A 17,471-nucleotide genomic window follows, 5' to 3' on the forward strand; every position below is an offset into this window, starting at 1 on the left:
ACCTCATTCATGCATTGATGTCCAGAAGCAATGAGTATTGGTTCTGATGCATCAGTGCTGCATCGGGAAAGCCACGGCTGCCTTGTAAGTCAGGAGTGTTGCATCACGCAGCCGGGGAGCAGTGCTGCGTCTTTGGTGCAGGAAGCAGGCCAACACAGCAGAGCAAAGCGGTAGTCCCTCCTAATGAAACTGTGGTCCTTCTTGCTGGGTGAATGTCCTCAGTCCAGAAGTGGTCAGAGTATATGGTGTCAGAGGCCCAGTACTTATACCCAAACATGCCTTTGAAGTTGGGAAGACTTCAAGAGTGGTTTTGAAGTGCTGCAGTTCAGGAGGTCTGTGAGGGTTTATCAGTCCCTTGTGTGGGGTCAGGCCACTACCCTTTGAAGTGTAAGTGACAGTCGCAGCTGGCAACTTCATAAAGTGGCATGATGGGGGCAGGAGGAATAAAATAAAAATAAAGTATAAATTAAAAAAAAAACATACTTGGATGTCACCACCACTCTCCGATGCTCTCCGCTGCACTGCAGGTTCCCAGCCTGCTCTGCGGCCAATCATGACACTGTTCAAAAGAGCATTATGATTGGCTGGAGCGCCCTGGCTGGGCAGACTAGGAGCCTGGGCTGGCTCTTTCCAACTCAGCAAAACAGTGCTGAGTTGGAGAGCGCCTTTGTGCGCACGTGTGCTTGGCCAGCCCGAGACGGCCGGCCAAACATATATGCATACTGAGGGGAGTGCTCTGGGCACAACCTCACAGTCATCAACCACATGGCCCCGTCCCCTTTAAAAATAAAACGATAATAAACGTGGTGCACTCCTAATGCCCTGCCCCTTTTCAAGAAAACCATAATAAACACAGTTTATTATGGTTTTCTTGAAAAGGTTTTGCAGCTCCTGCTGCTGGGGGGGGGGGGGGTGACGCTCCTCTGCCCTAACGGAGGAGCTGCCCCTGGTAAGTGAGATCCCCTCCAGTCTTCCTACCCAGGAAGACCCATCTGTCTGTAGATGGAATGCAGGGACAGTTGCATGTCCTGTATGTATGGCTGTCTGGATGTAATGCACACAAGTAGCTGTCACCTAACCTTACACAGACCAGTCGTGGATTATAAGCAGGCTAAGGCACATGGTGGTTAAAATAAGAAAATGCCAACTTTCTACCACTGGCATTTTCAGACATGTAATTTAAAAACCACCTTTTTCCAAAAGATGTGTTTTCAAATTGTGAGTCCACACTCCATTTTCTATCTTTGCCCAATTGGAAATTTCACTTAAAATATATATTAAGGCAACACCTCTACGAGCCTTTTGGAGAGATAGTCCTTGCAATAGTGAACAATGAATGTAAGTGTTTTTCACCACCTGGACATGTTAAACATGTTAAACTTAAAAGTACAAGTCCATTTTTTTAAATACACTGCACCCTTCCCTTGGAGCTAACCAGGAACAGCCTTAGGGTGTTTCACATATAATAAAAAATGGAAGGTTTGGGCCTGGCAAGGGAGTAAACTGGCCAGGTTCAAATGTCAGTTGAAACTGCACACATAGACTGTGCAACAGCCAGCCTGAGACATGTTTGAAAGGCTACCGTAGAGGGTGGCACAACCAGTGCTGCAGGCCCCTAGTAGAATTTGACTTACACACTCTGAACACACATAGTACACTTTCCTAGGCCACATTATCATGTTTTAGACACAGAGCACATGCACTTTAGCGCTGGTCAGCAGTAAAAAAAAGTGCACAGACTCCTAAAGCCAACAAAACAGTGTCAGAGTTTCTGGTGACCACAACAGTTATATCTAATAAAAAACACACCTATTAAAAAAACACCATAAACACCCTAAAATGACATAAGACTGACAACATGAAGTGCCTACTGCACCATTTAATGATCTCCCACAAAGCTTAGGTAGGGCTCACCCTTTGTGGACTGACTTATACGGGTAGTGGGCCGAGAGAGCATGCAGTGGAGAATTACCTTTGTTGCTAATTAAGTGAGGTCTGGAGAGATGAAACTTCCTATACTGCCTCAGGTAGCAGGACATGTAAAGGAGAAACCAAAGAGTGCCTTTAAACTCTGCCAAATTCCCTAAATGAACTATGCAGGTAATTTTGTATTTACGTTGCTGCTTCATTCACTTATCTGGACAGAGCTGAAGCAATGCAGCATTATATTCACTCAGCTATCTTACTTATCATGGTCTGCAGAGGAGAGGTCATGACTGTGGTTAGAGGACCAGTTCTGCCTCTCAGGGTACCATATTTGGCAGACTACCCAGATTTTGACTAATCTTACCCACGGTGAGTACCTTTGAAAGATGAGGCCATCTGAGAGGCTGTCTATTTGTCGTTTGTGACCAGAGCTAATACGTGAAGTCAAACCCAGTTACTTGTTATATTTACTTCAGATCATAGTCACAAAACAGATGTATACACCTAAAGATTGTGTTGCTTTTTATTGGGGTGCTATGTTAGTCAGTGGTTACTAGGCAGCACCCTGTGTTTGAACATTTGTTTACTACTGGTGCCCAAAGACTGCAAATGCAAAGGAACTCTAATTGGATAACCAAGTTACTCCCTTCAGGGATCGCCAAGTATAGCACTAAAGGTTTGCTCCTGGCGTGGCAGGGGTTAGAAACTCTGACACAACAGAACATAGTAAATATGCTCAGTAATGTCCAGTCAGTGGTATAGCACATAAGAGGAATATGTCTGTATTTAAAAAGCAAGTAAAATGGGCAGATACAATTAAGAAAGTAGAAGAAAATCAGAAGATGCCATGATCAAGAGATATTTATAGTGTTTATGCATTAGGGGCTGTATTAAGCTAAGTGTCCCAGGGATGCAATGGGCATGTACATCTACTTCCTATGGCCCTGGGGCACTCTAATATTAAAGTGGGGGCTGCAGATGCTTGTGCGGGCCCTTCCATAATACAGATTGTGCCAGCAGTACATGTTCACTGGCCCATGCCAAAGAGGGAACACTTTGCCTGTGTGCCAGTAACAGCTTACAGACTTGGGCACAAAGGAACTGTTAGGGAGTGTACTGTTTGTGTGGCACATTAAGGTAGCACACAGCTAGTGCATCCCACAAGGGTGCCCCTTTAAAGGAAGGAAAGTGAGCGCCATTCATCCACTCACTGCGTTCCTTGCAGGGGGAATCTTCTTTGAATTCCAAGTTGAATTGCCACCAGCACAGTGAGAGATGAACAAGTGATATCAATGACTTCAAATAGTGGACCCATCTCTCACTAATGTGCTATCTCCAGTGCAATCTGCTCTGGAAACAGCACATCAGTTGTGATACGGCAGGTTATCCCACTCTGTGGCTGGCGCACAGACACAGAGTGGAACAGTGCACCATTTTCATAAAATAACCCAAAATGAAGGATTTTTACTTACCTTTGAGCCCTGTGGTCAACATTATCCTTTATAGACTTCTCCTGGTGTTCTGTGAAAGAATTTAGATTAATTGTATCCCTCTAAAATTCCTGTAACCAAAGTCTCAGTGAATGGAATGTGAGATAAAGGGTGAAAGGAGAAAGATGACTATGATAGGCCATGGCCTTCTGTTTTTTATTGGCCTCTGGTTCTAGGTGAAAACTGGAGAACTCAATAGGCCAAATATCCTGCTACTATGGTTTTACAAAATTATGGCCAAAAACCCTTTAGCCCGAAATCCCACCACCCAAGCAAGAGTTTTAAGTAAAATAATAAATGGTGAGGTATAGGATGCCAGGAGTCTCCAGGCCTGATTCACAACACATACACTCAGGTCTAATATATACATGTACTCCTATGTAGAGGTCTAGGTTGACAATTTTTGATAATTCCCATACAGTTCCAGTAGTATGACTGGAAAGCTGCACCAGTCACTGCTTTCTAGCGTACTATTAGAAATGTCATGTTACATTTGCTTCTTCCACAGTTATGGAGATGTATGCCCATAGGAGTCTGCATTGGGTAAAGGTACTTTTTTAATATTATTTTTTTCCATGGGCAAATATTTTTCCTATGCCGAATTCCCTTCCTTTACACCCACATGAAGTATGGATATGTTCCATTCCCTTCCAAACCTGGGAAGGAGTAAATCTTTGACTATTGTGAGCATGGGAAAATCTGGCGCAGTGTTTGAGATTTTCCTCCAAACTCACAAGGCAAGCTATGCTTTGATCTCCTAGTTCCCCACCATTTCTTTGTGATTTACTACTGCATAATGGTAGGTAGCTGTGGTACAAAATTACAGGGTAGTAAAATCAGTACCAAACCTTAGGAGTTCCTCCATCTTAATCATCCCCAAGAATATAGGTATCCACTGGATTCACTTGACCAACCCCATCACAATATCCTGTTGGCAACTGGACCTAAGCCTTTCAGTCAATGTCTAGGCTCAAGCTCCACTAACTCGGGGATAGCAAAGGTAGGGTGATGGTACAAAATGTTTTTTAATGAGCATGCATTTAAAGGGACATAGTCTACACTAGGGTTGTAAAGGGCTCAGGGTGGTCTGAATGACAAAAATCCTCCAGGTATAGAAATGTCAATTGCAGACAGCCAGGGAGTACTCGACAAGGCGGGAATGTTCGCAGCTCACAATGACTGAAACATTCACACAACTTAATTGATGAGTTGTCTTTGGTCTATAGCAAGACTGGCTGGACTACTTTGATCGCTTTCCATTGAGGATTCTTCCAGACGGATTGATCAAACAGCTGAGCCCTGTGTAGCTGTTCTAGGTTGTCAGGGGTTGCTGAGCAGCTGACCTCCTCTTCTTCTTCTCGGGTAGAGGTGGGCAAAATATTCTGTTCTGCCAGTAGAAGTGATGGAGTTTCGGTGACTTCGCATTACTGTTGTAATGCAGAGTTCCAGACAAATTTTGCCCAACGCAGTGAGGTAGAATTTTTTCTGACACGCGGCTGCGGAATAGTACATTGTTGAGCGCATGTGAGAAGTTGGCATCTTCTTGTGTGATTTCCAGGTGGTAAGAGGACATCCAGTGAGATTTTTCTAATGCAAACAGTTGTTAGTGGTCGCAACCATTTGCAGTCAGAAGGCCGCCGCTTGACTACAAAACCTACTCAATCTGCAGAAATATTAACTTGAGTAGCCGAACCTTCTTTAGACCTGTGTGGAGCCATTCATGCTAGTTTTTCAGCGTGGTACTCACTCCCTGCGCTAACTCACTGTGTGTAGCCCACAGTGTTTATTCCTGCCCATTGGCTGAACTTTGCGGAATCTTGCTGAGTTTTTATATAACTCAACGGAATTCCATGGAGTCAAATTCCACAAGTTCTGCACACCCCTATGTAGCATCCATTAGGTAGGTAGGCCCTAAGATGATCTGTTGTAAGTTATGTGTGATTAGTCCTGATATGATAGCATTTGGTTGAGACATATTTGTTATTTAAACCAGACACTTAGGTCATCAAGTATTAATAGATTGGAAAAGTTTCTTGATAAATCTGAAACTGAGCAGGGTTTGTACTGTATATCAGATTTGTTATAGATTATAGTAGCAAGTGGAGGGAGAGATTAGATGAGTTAGAATGAGGAGTTGTGGGTTGAGGTATATAAGAATAGGTAAGATATTCTGGGAGTATGATAGTCAATGGGAGCACATGGTTAGCATGCTGTGTTGGGACTAAGACTGGCGTGAAAGGGGTAGGAGGAGATAGCAGGGGATGGCAATATGAGTAGAGTGGGGAATTTTTTAATGGAAGGTGATAGTTATGTTTTAATGGTACAAAGAAAAGTCTAGTGGTTAAGAAGTGAGTGAGGTAGGCCATACAGATGAGAGTAGCTAGTTGGGGTAGGCATGTAAAAGGAGAGCGTTTATGAATGTTAGGCTGTGCATAAAGGAGTAGATGCAAAGATAGGGAGAGAGGTGGGATAGGTATGATGTAGCTTAGAATAAATGTCTGTTTAAAATGTGATGTTTAGAAAGCAGGGTGAAATGGTGCTTGTAAAATGCCCTAGTCCTACCATTACCAGCATGTGTCTTGGCATTAGATGTAGATAGGGCTTTTGCTAAAATCCATTGGCAGTATTGTTTCCGTACCATACATGCATTTAATTTTGGCAATTTATTTATTCGTATGATATCAGCACTGTGTTCTGGTCCATTTGACAAAATGTTCATTAATGGGCACATTTCTAATATTCGTCTATTTTTCAGGATACCAGACAAGGTTGCCCATTATGACCTTTAATTTTTCTTCTTGCTGTTGATCCTTTACTTATTGTCATTAGAGACTGTATAGACATTGAAGGCCTCATTATAAATATATTTCCTATTAACACCTCAGCTTATGCTGATGATATACTTCTATATTGGTAACCCTGAATCTTCCATTCCTCCACTATTGCATTTAATTTACAATTATTCTCAGATTTCAGGATATACTTTAAGCACTAACAAAACAGTTTTCCTTTAAAGGTTCATTGTAGGCCTGATATGCTTCCAAACAAAGAAATAATCTGGCAAAAAGATAAAGTTAATTATCTTGGTCTATTTTTTTTCGCAAACCATAACACAATCAATGACATAAAATTGTGAATGCATTTTTGCTCATATTAAAGACACATTTAAAAAATGGGCTACCTTACATCTATCTTGGGGAGGAAAGTTGATGCTCCAAAATGTTCTTCCTCCTTTTCATGATACCTATGCTACCCCCTCTTAAATTATATAAAAATATTGACAAATGTCTTTCTAAATTTATTTGGAATAACAAATCTCCATGTTTAAGTTAAAGATTTCCTTAATTATCATAAAGCCTCTATTTTAAAACAAGGTTCCATATGGTTTCATCATATGGATTTTATCAATCCTCCTTCATGGCTTCGTATGGAACAAAGTTTGGTGTGACCATCTCCTCTACCTGCATTACTCACTATGGCTAACTCTACTGCCCTGCTAAAAAGATGAATAATATTGAAGTCTACAAAATTCATTTTACAAGATTTTGACTCTATTTTTCAGCCCCCTACATCATCTGCTTCAAAATTGTTATGGTATAATCCTGTGTAAAAAAAACTAGCTAATCACATACATTGTTGGCTATTCTGGATTAAAGCTGGCATTTTTTATATAAAATATATTTATCATAAAAATATCTTATCTTTTGATGAATAACAACTAAGATTTAGATTGCAACCATCGGATATTTACAAATATAAGCTTTTATGTAATTTAACCTTTGATTAATTTCCAAATAATTTTCCTCTCAATGCTACCCCAGATTTAGAAATATATCCAAACAATTGCTTAGTCATCCCATGCTGTATCATTATTTTATTAAAAAAATGAATACTAAGGAAGGAGACAATACCAATTTTCTCTCTTCTTTTTGGACTACAGAACTTGATTTATCATTATCTCAGAGTATATGGAGGAAAATTTGGTTGAATGGTAGTTCTGGATGGCTACCTGTTTCTTTGTATCAAGCTATACTATCTAATTGCTTATGGTCTCCTTTAAGATTATTTGACAGAAAAATTTTACATTCTCCTAATCGTTGAAATTGTACTTTGGACTCAGGCTCACTACAACATATGCTCTATGAATGTGAAATTGTTGGTGCATTTTAGAAAGAAGTTTGGAAGGTTATTATGAAAATATTGAATATCACAGATAGTTTATCATATAAATTAATAATTTGTAAATCAGTTTTAATTACCACTCAATTGTCTGTTTCAGTAGGAAGCTTTTAGATGTTTTACTTTCTGCAGCTTTAAAATTAATTGCTATCAATTGGAAAAAATGCCCCAGTATTGTCTGTTTATGCATGGTGGACCTGGATAAGTTTTACCAGCAGAGGTGCTAATGTGACTCTATCCAGTGTCATACACAATACTCCTAAATATAATTTATTTTGGAAGCCAATTGATGATTATATTTCTTTACATCTTTGAATAAGTATTAATGATAAGCTGTTACCTGGTTCATGTATAGGTATATTGGATAACTTTAGTAGATCTATCAAGACGTATTGTTAATGATGTTTCATTTACCTTCACTTCTTTTTGTTTCAGAATATTATTATTACAGATAAAATTGAGAGCTATTTTAATGCCTTTTTTAAATATATGTGCATACAGTTTATACCTCCCAGCCTGCCCTGCGGCCAATCCTGACACTGCTCAGAGCAGCGTCAGGATTGGCAGGGAGCGCCCAGCTCTGTGTTGCTGGGCTGGAGAGAGCCTACTGCGCATGTGTGTTTGGCCAGCCCAAGACGGCTGGCCAAACTCATGCGCTCTGAGGGGAGTGCTCTGTGCACTCCCCTCAAGTGCTTGTCACTCCCAATGCCCTGCCCCTTTGCAAGAAAACGATAATAAACACAATTTATTATTGTTTTCTTGATAAGGTTTTGCAGCTGCCACTGCATAGTCCACATGCGAACAGTTCCTGTTTGTTAATGTTGGCATCAGTGCAACGCTGCACATATAGTCGTCATTTTCCCACCTGGATAATGTGGTTGCAAGTCAAAAACGGCAAGGGGTGTGATTGCAAAAAGTGCTGTTACTTACAGTGCGGCATGGTTTTGAGCTTCTTGTCACCGACACATAAATGTCGTGAAGTCTGCCTGAACCTGGTTCAGCGAGTTTGAAAATTCAGTCCCTCGATTAGCTTCGATCTGAGGCAGGTGAGAAATGCCGTGGTTAATAAATTATTCATAAAAAAATAAACAGCCCGAGGGAGTTGCTGTGCTGACTGCAGAGTTTGTTCACACATGTACCACCTGCCACAGTTCCTGCTGCAGTCACAGTTTGGCTTCTGACTCGTAAAACATCTATATTTGGTATTTTTTTTAGCAAACCAGCACTAGGGTGAAGATGGATGGATTCTTGGTCTTTGAGAGGTAAAGTTAATCCCCGCCTGCTAACCTTCCAGACCCTGAATTTGAAAGGCAGGCAGAGCTAGGGTAGAGCTAGTCACATGTTAGACTTGCATCCTGAGGGCAGCGAGGGCTTTGGATGAGTCAGTTTCACGTGAGGTTAACAATTGTCGAGTGAGCCCCTGTAAGGCTGGTGGGGCTGGGGAATCGTCAGTCACACCTGAGCAGATAAACTATGAAAGACCACTAGGTTGATGGCAGCATTTTAAAATTGCAAAAAAAGCAGATATGTGCAGAAACATTATACTTCCCTTCTCACTTTTAACACCTCCGTGTACACTAATAAATGACTACTCAGCTCCACTGTATTTGTTTTAGACATGCCATGACTTTTTCCTCAGCTTAGGTCCTGCCTGAAAATCAAGGGTGGGTAGGAGTCAGTCACATGTGGGGGGAGGAGAAGTCAGTCAAATGTCATGTTAGGCTGGCATAAAAGGGTTTTCGTAGGGTTTATACCTAGAAAGAAGTGGAAAATGAAACACTATTTAAAAAGTGAAATAACAAACAGCACTCGGTTTTAAGGGAAGACAAAAAACAAACATATTTTTTATTAACATGTCTATATATTGAGAGGAGTTTGAGAATATTGAGCCTGGCCGGGGCTCAAGAGTTCTAATTAAGGGCCTAATTTTAGGTTTGATGAGTTGGCCCCCATACCATTGGCAGGGGTGGACTTACCTCCATTGTCACATCTGCAGCCACCCCCAGCAAATTTAAATAAGTCGATCAGCCAACCATGTCATAGTAGCAGGACTGGCATTTTTACCAACGACAAATCCCAAAGCAGGGGCTTGTTTTTGATAAACGAAAAATCCATGTCTCTGATGCGCAGGAGGTTTTCTGAAGGTAAAATCAGTGTTGAAAGCCCCACCGTAAGATGCAGATGACACACCTGTGGAGGCTGCCATACAGCAGAGGTGTTCCCCGGGTAGAGCCTGCTGACTGCTGCTGGAGACAAAGAGGCTCCCTCATCTCTAAATGAGTAGACTTAACAAGGGAACTGAGGCCATTCTTTTATCAATCTGTATCCCTGAATGTGGCATCCCCCAGCATTCTAGGCTCTCACCACTCATTTTTAATAGCTAGATGATATACTGCCAGGGATAGTGAAGGCATATCAGCTTGATTTCCACCTGTACACTAATGACAGACAGCTAGTGAAGTCTTTGGACAGGGGGATGGGAGAAGAATATATTTACAGCTTCATGACTGATATTCTTATGAGGTGGAATGGAGAGGTAAGCTGGAGCTTAAAAGTTACAAAATAAAGGCCCTCATTCTGACCCTGGCGGTCGGCGGAGAGACGGCGGTCGGACCGCGAACAGACCGGCGGTATTAAAAATGGCATTCTGACCGCGGCGGTCCCCGCCGCGACCGACCGCCACTTCTCCACTCCGACCGCCGCGGCGGTCATGACCGCGGGGCTGGAGTTTGCGCACTCCGGCCCGGCGGTCGTCCCAAGACCGCCAAGGGTATTATGACCCTGCCTACCGCCGCGGTTTCTTGCGGGCGGGAACCGCCGTGCGAACCATGGCGGTAAGCACTATCGGGGCCAGGGAATTCCTTCCCTGGCACTGATAGGGGTCTCCCCCACCCCCCACTACCCACCCGAGTCCTCCCCCCACACCCTCCACCCCCCTGCCACCCCCCAGAGGTGGTACGAACCCCCTCCCCACCCCCACCCCGACATGCACATACATGCACCCCGACATGCACACACCCCCAACATGCACATATACACACCCCCTACACACACATACACAACGGGGACACATACCCGCACACATACATGCCGACATGCACACCCGCCGAACTAAACACATTGCCCATAGGCACAGCAGCACTCCCCGCCCGCATGCACGCACTCACACACCCCCTCTACACACTCACACGCACACCCCCATGCACGCACACATCACACAACACCCCCCCACCCCCTCCCCTCACGGACGATCAACTTACCTTGTGCGTTGGTCCTCCGGGAGGCGACGGGAGCCATAGGGACGTGACCGCCAACAGAAGACCGCCAACAGAAGACCGCCACACAGAAATGTGGGTCGTAATTCTGGGGGCGGTGTTCTGCTGGCGTGGCGGTGGAGGTTGACCAGTCTCCACTTTCCCGCCGACCGCCAGTGTGGCTGCTGGCGGTATTCCGGCGGAACGCTCCCAGCGGTCGGAATACGCGCAGCGGCATACCGCCGCGGTCGGCGGTCTTTACCGCGGCGGTAACTCGGCGGTCTTGCGAAAAGACCGCCAAGGTCAGAATGAGGGCCAAAGTGTTACAATTGAAAGCCTGCTCTCCTTCCCCCACAGCATTCCCCTAGATGAAGCGATAAGCAGATCCCCAATGAACAATCCAATGGATCAAAACCAAGCAAGTCATCTTGACCTTTAGCATAGAATGGTGACCTGATTATGCTAAAACTGTGATTTCAACTAAAAATGCATTTAACAACTTACCTGTTCTTGGTCTCATTTAAAATATGCAAAAGAACCCTATTTTGGGCTCTCAGTGTTTCAGTTTTATAGTTTCAGCAGATTCAGAACAGAGAGGTTTTAAAGCAGAAGATGTGACCTCACATCATTCATCCCATATCAGGCTTAATTAGCACCATTTCTGTTTAATGGGTTGAGTCTTTCATACTGTGTGTATCAGAGACAGCAGTATGGGAAAGCAATCCATGTTACCTAACATATGTATGCAAGTTATCATATACCTTCGCTGGCTTTGACATCAAAAGACAGTACTGGATTGACGATCCTTAAGTTTACCAAAGTCCGGTCTACTGGAAAAAACCACAAAGAAGTCAGGGCTACGCTCTAGAATGCACAGTGCAATTATCTTTAGGAGACAGCTCAGTACCAGAAAAGAAGGGGTTTAGGAAAGGTAGTGTCAGACATAGACTAGACTTTGAGCATTCATGACCCAGCCTAGAGACAGCCTCATCAGTACACAGTATGCAGCTACTCAATTCTGAGGTACATTATATTTAAGTAACCTTGATATTTTGACAGGCTGTGTTTTGGGTTTCCGTTCTTGTTGTGTTTAAGACTGCAGGCTTCATTTAGAATAAGGTGGCCAGTCCACCAGGGCAGTGAGGAATGTACTCCACTGGCCTGGCAGAAAGCCATCTGCCATATATAAGGGGCATATTTACAAGCCCCTAGCGCCACCTGCGGCACCCCATCGTCTTTTTTTGGGGGCTAAGGTGGCACTAAGGAGGCCTTTCTCCTGCGCTGTATTCACAAAGTGGCGCAATGCTTGCATTGCACCACTTTGTAAACCTTTGCACCACATTCTGCCTGCGCCATTTGACTGCATCATTTTTTCTGTCATTTTTAATGCCTGCTCAGATCAGCATTAAAATGACCCATTTTGATCAATGGACCTCCCTGTGCTTTGCTGCACTATCGTCAACATTGTTTATGCTAGTGCAGCAAAGCGCCACAATAGCGTAAAATGTTTTGACGCTATTGTCCTAACGACCGCCATGGTGTGCCATATTGTAAATACAGCACAACCATGGTGACATGCAGTGGGGCAGGGGCGACACAAGACAATTGACACATCGGGACCGATGTGCAACTTTCTTGTAATTATGCCCCATAGTTCTTTGCCAGACAGCCAGAGATCCCAGTGACTTCAGGAGAGCTGGTTTCACATTGCCTCGGTTGAAGGCACTGAAATGACCTGGAACTTGAGCCATATTTAAGACATCTCCTCAAGAAAGTTTTTTGCTTTTTGAAAACAACCTCTATGGGTGAAAGTTTTGGTGTTCGAAGACAAAAAGAAATATCTCCATGCATGGAGGTAATTTCTTTTCTTTCTTGGACAGAACTGTCAGACTTTCCCTGGCAATGCGAAAAACAAAAATTGTATGTTGGAAGGTCCACTCTAAATAGTGAAGATGGTCTGCAGTACACTGACGGACAGCCAAATATTCAATGATCCCTAGATGAAAAGTTTCCACCAGCGGAGTGATCGTAGTCTCTGCTATTAGACACCTGGAGAATCCTCCAACTCTAAATAGAGCAGGGACATTTTTTAATTTGACAGACAATACGTCCACCATATCTTTGGTACATGCCCTGTATCTACCAAACTATAAATGGGGCTTTATGTTTTGGACCAGATCCTGTTTTTAAAAGATTTGCTGAATTTATGTGACCAAAGTGGTAAGGCAGGTCAATGCCCATGGCTTGGGTCACGCTCAGGATTATAGTGTTAAGTCATTCATTCTTCTTCATTTGGCCAAATCATATGACTGATGTGCACACATCTCTGAGTACCATCAGCCTACGTGTCCCCTAGACAAACTCTAATTAACAATTAAAATGAACAATTACACTGAATTTCCAAGGAAACATCATAGTAACGAACATGAAACAGCTGAAGACAACAGCATCTTTATTTTGATAATTTGTCAAGGAGTATTTGATACACACCAATATCAAGGGCAATTGAAAGGGACTGCAAAGATAGTGAGACCGTCTATCATACATCATACTAAAAACAAATTAGAAAAAAATATCAATTCAAAACCTCATCCAATGTTTACAATGATGCCATATGAGATGGTTAAATGGACTGCCCTGGTGCTATAGGCTACCTTGGTTTTTATGAACTAGAAGAGAGCAACTTTTTACATGTTGACATGTGACTACCAGCAGAACAGAACATTTTGAATGGCCTGGAGTAAGTCTCTTCTTTGTTTAGTCTTGTTTGTGTCTAAAGGTGATGTAAGAAATATTTGAAAAGGGCGAGATAGTGGCATGTTCCAGATTATTTTTATCTTAACTTCTATTTCTTTTTAGAGCATGAAACATTATCCTCAGGAATATTGTGCACAGGAGCAAATTATTGTACATAGCACTCGACTCAGGTTGTTTACTTAGCATAAAACAGAGCATGTAACAGAGGTGTTGTATAAAGGAGCCATTCTTTGCTACAGAGACACCAAAATCAGCCCTAAGAAAAATGTTCAAACCCTTCCCACACTGCAGGAAGCTCCAACTAGAACTGGGCCATTGGAGCACGGTTGGATCTTGGCAGCCTATCCTACTCTAATTGCAGCCCCCTAATTTGCAGGCTCCCATAGAAATGCCAGGGTGTCAGCATGTTCCGTCCAGATCTTTATAGGCATGGTGTGTATTAAGGTTTAATACAAAAATACATACTACACATTGAATACAGTGTGGTATTAGTTTTTGTTTTTCTTTCCTGATGGTATGAGGTGACTCTCCAAAGTAATTTATAACATTCAATGAGTAAATGGCATACACAAATATAAGGCGGAAGAGCGTTCCGATGATGAGGACCTAGGAAGTTACGAGATTGGAACCTATGTGGTGCAGAAGTTGGTTAAAAGTGTATCTAGAAAGTTAAAATTGGCAGATCAAAGATTCTTCTGTGGTGTATAAATTCAAAATGTTAGCCAGGTACTCAGTAGACACCTTGAATGCAAGTGTCAGTAGTTTGTCACATGCCATGTTTGTTTGAAAGACATCTCAGTTCAAGTCAAAAGGATGTAGTATGTGTGTGTTTGGAGAGCTTTGAGGGAAATTTTATAACTTTGTCCAATGGTGAAAAGGAACAAGCACTGGGAAAGCTAATAGGTCTCACCTACGCAAGAGCTATTGGTTTTGTCAATGTGTTTTAGACATGTTTTACATCAGAGTGGCTGCTGTTCAGCATGGCTAAATGTGGCATGGAGGAGAGTGGCATGGTGCATCATACAGTGGAATGGCAAAGAGTGGAGTAAAGTGTTGTATAGTGGAGTGGCAGAGAGTGTCATGTATTGGAGTGGCATAGAGTGGTGTTGCATAGAGTGGTAGACACTGGAGTGGTGTAGAGTGCAGTGGCATTGAATTCAGTTGTGTACAATGCAACCTCATAGAGTGCAATGACGTAGATTAGAGTGGTGCATAGTAGAGTGCAGTGGCACAGGGAGGAGAGGCACAGATTGGAGTGGGACAGAGTGGAGTGGCACAGAGTAGAGTGGCACAGAGAAGAGTACAATGTCATAGACTTCAGTAGTGCAGAGTGCAGTAGCATAGAGTAGAGTGACATAGCATGGTGCAGAGTGGAGTGGCGTAGAATTGCGTGATGCAGAGGGCAGTGGCAAAGAATAGAGTTGAGTGGCAAAGAGTGCAGTGGCACTGACTGGTGCAGAGTATAGCAGCATAGAGTGATGCAGAGTAGAGTATAGTGCCATAGAGTGCGCTGGCACAGAGCATAGTGATTTCTGTGTGGAGTAGCATAGACTGGAGTAGTGCTGAGTAGAGTGGTATAGAGTTCAGTGGTGGAGGGTGAAGTGTTGCAGAGTAAAATGTCAGAGTGCAGTGGTGTAGGCTTTCATAGAGAGCAGTCGCGTAACCTACAGTGATAAGGGGTGTGGAATTTCTATATCCCAACACCCAGTACATATAGTTTAGGCTCAAGGACAAAAAGTTTTCATGTGTATATTGTTCTAATGACAAGTAAGCCCAACGGGAAGCAACTGGAACAACGACTCTGAAACCACAAAGTCGTGAAAAACGAAAGCGAAACAACGCTTTCGTTTTCCACAACTTCCTGGTTTTGGTACCTTAACCACGCATGTCTGAACAACGTACATGCATGGTTAAGGTACAGAAGAAGGGAGTCGGAGTCGATGCGGTGAAGGAGGAGGTAAGTTGGGCTGGGACTTGGGCTGTTTTTTGGGGGGTAGGGGAGGGTGGGGGGCTCGGGGTTATTAGGGTTGGGGGGCAGGGTTTGAGTTTAAGGGGTGGGTTGGGGGTTGGGGTGTTTAGGTTTTAGGGGCGGGCTGGGGACTCGGGTATTTTTAGTTTTTGGGGTGGGGTGGGGGCTGGGGGTGATTAGGGTTTGTGGGGGTGAGGGGGGTCAGGGTTTAGGTTTAAGTGGTGGGTTGGGGGGTTTTGGTTTTGGGGTGGGGACTCGGGGTATTTTTAGTTTTTGGGGTGGGATGGGGGCTGGGGTGATTAGGGTTTATGGGGGTCAGGGTTTAGATTTAAGGGGTGGGTTGGGGTGGTTTAGGTTTTAGCGGAGGGGGTTGGGGTTCTGGTAATTTTGGGGGTGGGGGGTTGGGGTAGTTGTGGGGATGGGTGGTCGCGGTAATTTTTGGGGGTGGGGGTTAGGGGCGGAGCATGCTGGAACCGTGCATGCTGATTGCTAATGCCTTTACCAGGAATGCGTTTACCACGGTAAAATTCCTGGTTTTAGTGGTTAGAATGAGGTCGTTGTTCCGACCTTGTTGTTGAGCCATGGGTGCTTAAAGCACCTGCGGTTCTGACATATAACCAAGCCCAACCCCCTACAGCACAAACACTTTGCCTGCCAGTTTACAGGGAAGGGGACTGTCTGCAGTTGAGGTAATATTGGTGTCCATTTGTTAATGCTATTCAAACTTGTATTTATGGTGCATTAATGCATAGCCTTTATTATTACGGGGAGCGGTCTAAATAAATGTTCTTCTCACACTGCACTACTGACAGTGGTTCCAGTACAAAAATGTGTACACTTATTTTGAAAGTGTTAACAATATTAGGCTACATATAATGTTCCCAGAATGCTCTCTGATTACATATAGATTTTTGCAGAAGCCTGTAAGTAAGATTGATGATTCTTAACTTTCAAAATAAAATGTTCAGAAAAAAAACACAAATAGGAAAAAAACATTCTGCTAAATTACTGTAAAATTTTAGGTACTAATTCTTTGAAGCATAATTTTTTTAAATGTGTTAATGCATGCTAGTATTTCCAAAAAATATTCATCATGGAAAATCAATAACCAGTTTCAACAAGATTGTGGAAAACATGAAAATAAACAAGCATTGGCAAAGCCAATTGATCCAACATTGGTAGTTTGTTTTTTTGTTTTGTTGATGCGTGTCTTGCTTGTGATGGCTTTTGTAAAACTTTATTGTTGTGGGAGCTGCTAGGTCCTCACCATTTTAACAAATATTGGAAAAAAACAACAAACACTTATGGTCAGTGCTTTAAATGGGCCGGTGCTGTCTAGTACTGAGTATCGACACTTTTTTATTTTGTGCAGAAGAGTACCTGCACTTCTCAAGAAAAACATAATACTTTCAATTGGATAGTACCGGCACTTCTCAGAACCAAGTAGGTACTCTGGTACGTAGTACCTGCACTTCTATTTTACCATTTCAAGCACTGCTTATGGTCTCAAAAAAAGCCCACATTGCCACAATAGTTCCTGGCACTGAACAAAACTGCTTTCTGTGCCAATGTGCTCCTTGTGGAAGAGCAGAATGCTATCACTCACAGTAAAGCCAGCCGATACATAGATAGGCAGAGAAACAGAATTTTAATAAAAACAGTTAGAGGCCCAATTCTTAAGGAAGCATCTGAGTGATACAGAATACTCTGCATTTATTAAATTCCACACCCCGAGTGATGCAGAATACTCTGCATCACTGGGGGTGTGGAACTTAATAAACTATCTGCTTGTCCATGGAAGAAAGCACCTGACATTTGACCTTGGTCTTTAAATGCACAGCGAATGTAACAAGATGAGAATGAGATTTACAGGCCTGTTTACAGAAAGGGAGCACT

Source organism: Pleurodeles waltl, chromosome 6, assembly GCF_031143425.1.
Source record: "Pleurodeles waltl isolate 20211129_DDA chromosome 6, aPleWal1.hap1.20221129, whole genome shotgun sequence".
Classification (NCBI taxonomy): Eukaryota; Metazoa; Chordata; class Amphibia; order Caudata; family Salamandridae; genus Pleurodeles; species Pleurodeles waltl.